Source organism: Bidens hawaiensis, unplaced genomic scaffold (assembly GCF_021521415.1).
Source record: "Bidens hawaiensis isolate Kalapana, Puna unplaced genomic scaffold, B.hawaiensis_p1.1 tig00034294_1, whole genome shotgun sequence".
NCBI lineage: Eukaryota > Viridiplantae > Streptophyta > Magnoliopsida > Asterales > Asteraceae > Bidens > Bidens hawaiensis.
Genome location: NW_027495934.1, coordinates 108,015 through 111,335, shown reverse-complemented (window position 1 = coordinate 111,335; position 3,321 = coordinate 108,015). Strand labels below are relative to the sequence as shown.

Here is a 3,321-nt window from a genome sequence, read left to right as displayed (position 1 = left end):
CAAGCTATCAAGTTCATAAGCGGACTAGTAGCTCAAGCTTTTAATCCGATTGCAATTTGTGAATTTCTTTTTATCGATCTTAGTACCCTTTTGACTCGAGCAGTTTGACCTGCAAACCAACGCTTCTTTCAGTCAAACTTCTTTAGCTTTTGAAACACTCCTTAGAACACATGAACATGTATCAACATGATTTCTTGTAAAAAAACATGCAATTTGGCTTTTTCATGATTAGCTTAGGGAACAACATCCCTTTGCCTTCTTCTTCTTGTGCACAAATGACATCAACTTCTAATGCTCTTCGAAATAAGGGAGTTACTGTACAACTCCAAAATGCATTATCTGGTATGAACCATGCTACACCCCTGAAGTTTTTTCAAACCTGTAGTTTTCATCAGTGACCTCACACTCTGAAACTGCTTCCAATCATCTCCTTCAGCAGAAATATTAGACAACAAAGTGTAAAATCCTGTATCATTAATCTTTTCAAGATTTTCTTGGATTAACTTAATCATATCCAATCTCCTATGAATCCGACACCCGCTTAATAAAGAACTCCAAACCCCAGAAGTGGGTTCAAACGCCATTGAAATGATGACATTATAAGCCTCATCAAGATGACCCGCTCGACTCAAAAGATCGATCAGACAAGAAAAATGCTCTAGCCTAGGTTCAATCCCAAAATCTTTCTTCATTGAGTTGAAATACAACTGACCCTTTTCAACATATCCTGCATGACTACAAGCAGATAAGATGTTCATGAAGGTAATTTCATTCGGTTTGACCTTTGACTCTATCATTTTATCAAAAACTGAAATTGACATGTCAACCAAACCATGCATCCCATAGCCATCAATCATAGCACTCCATGACACCACACTTTTATATGGCGTCATGTCAAAAACACGTTGTGCCATCCATAATTCACCACATTTTGCATACATGTCAAGTAAAGCTGTAGATACATATGCATTATTATTATTATTAACATTATTCATCACACCATTTGTAACGAGCTTATGATGAACCCATTTCCCCTTTTCAAGATCTCTTAAATCTGAACACGCTTGAATCACACTCAAGAATGTTACATCATCCATTTCTAGATCATCTAACCACATTTGGTCAAAAAGATTCATGACTTCAACAGATTTACCATTATGAGCAAAACCCCACATCATAGAGTTCCATGTCACCACGCCCTTATGACTCTGGTTCTTGAATACATTATACGCTAAATCCACAAAACCGCATTTAGCATACATGTCGATTAACGAGTTTAGAACAAACTCATTCAAAACCCCTGCTTTAATGGCATAAGTGTGAACCTGAGCTCCAAGATTTAATGAACCCATGGTTCCACAAGCAGACACGATACTTGCAACAGTAAACTCGTCTGGTGAGACCTTGTGGGCTCGCATTTGTTTAAACAGATCAAACGTGTCCTCTGACATACCCTCTCGTGTGTAACCTGATATGATCATATTCCATGTAAATACATGTCTATCCCTAGATGGATTAAAAATATTGTGGCAAGCATGAAACTGTCCACAACTGGAATACAAATCGATCAATGTGGGCACCAGGATATCGTTATCATCAGGGTCGAGGTGTTTTCTTATGACAAACCCGTGAACCGACTTGCCTTGTTTTAGGGAATTCAGTCTAGCACAAGAACAAAGAATGCCCATCACGGTGATAGCATTTGGTTCTGCGTTAGATTCTTGCATTTTGATAAAAAGGTTTAATGCGGCTTCATAGCAACCGTTGTGATTGTAGCATGTGATCATAGCAGTCCATGATGCTGTCGAACGATTAGAAACACCATCAAAAAGACACTGAGCAGCGTATAATTCTCCGCATTTTCCATACATCGAAATAAGAGAGTTACTTAGTGTAATCTGATCACTGCTTTCAATCTTTCTCGTCACCGCATAACCATGAACCGCCTTCGACTGCAGCCTCAACCCCAACTCACCGCACGCCTCGGCAACACTAAGCAGAGTCACATAATCCGGCCCGTGCCCATCCGACATCATACTCCGAAACACCTTCAACCCTTCACTTGGCTGGCCGGAATGAACAAGCATCGAAATAACTGAACTCCAGGAGACAACGTCTCGTTCAGGCATTTCATCAAACACCTTGCGTGCATAACCTACACATGATCCTTCACCGTACATATTAACCAGTGAGGTCTGAACAACAGAATCGAACTGAAACCCATGTTTAATTACCCTTCCATGAACAGCTTTCCCAAGATTCAAGTCACCGAAACCCGAGCACGCTCGTAAAACAGGCGGGTATATGAAGCTGGTGATGAGGGTTAGTTGGCGTAGCATATTATTGTATAAAGTAAGTGCCTTTGTGAATAATCCGGACCAAACGTAGCGCTTGATGAGGACACCGTACATGTAGGAGTCGGGTGTATGGAAGGTCTGGAATACGAGTGTCGCAGAATCGAGAGAACCCATTTGGGCGTACGAGTCAATGAGCTTGGTTGAAGCAAGAGGGCTCTTGTGTTGGCCTGTGACAAGAAGATAAGTGTGAAGTTGAGTGAGTGTTGTTATGGTGGAGCATGATCGGAATATGGGCATGTACGGGATCATCTTCACTGTCGTTTGTCTCCCCGCCAAACATCACATAAATAACTCACACTTCTCATTACATTAAAAGCACTCAACTTCGTCTAATTAAATAATATTTTTTTATACTTTTATCATTACAGTTTTTTTCTCACCGTTCTATAATTTACAAAAAATATTACATCTTCCGAAATTTACTAAAAATCACTACCTTTTCTCTCTTTATCCTATAATTTACACTCACAAACACTCAAAATTCCACCCAATAATTTACAAACTCCCCTCACAAAATTTTGAGGGGTCAGATGAGAATGCTCTTATAAACATCAGTGGAACTAAAAACTTTCAATACAATGTCATACACATACACATACACATGATTAGATATGGTCAATCTTCTAACAAACCTATTCTGTTATTGATGGCGAAGTTTCAGCTTAGTCATGGGGTGACTGAAGTCATTGACCCAAAAAATTTTCGGTCGACGATTCGGTTCGGGTCGGATCAATGTAGCCGCCTTCAATTTTGAGTTTTATAAAAACAAAGCTTTTACGATTCGACTACCATTTTGTAAATTTTGTTATTAAAACTTCAAGGTTTTATTAACAAAATCAAACGATGGGGTATTATATATAAAAAAAATATCAACGGTGACCGTTCATTTTTTGGAAAAATACATCGGAGGTGCCCACACTTAATACCTATAAAAATTTTCAGAAAAAATTACGAAATTTACACT

At 38.9% G+C, this 3,321-nt stretch overlaps 1 pseudogene; it reads right to left on the bottom strand.

Moving 5' to 3' along the window:
* Positions 1-319: 319 nt before the first annotated feature.
* Positions 320-2,606, bottom strand: LOC143586070 (putative pentatricopeptide repeat-containing protein At1g69350, mitochondrial pseudogene; annotated as a pseudogene).
* Positions 2,607-3,321: the final 715 nt, after the last annotated feature.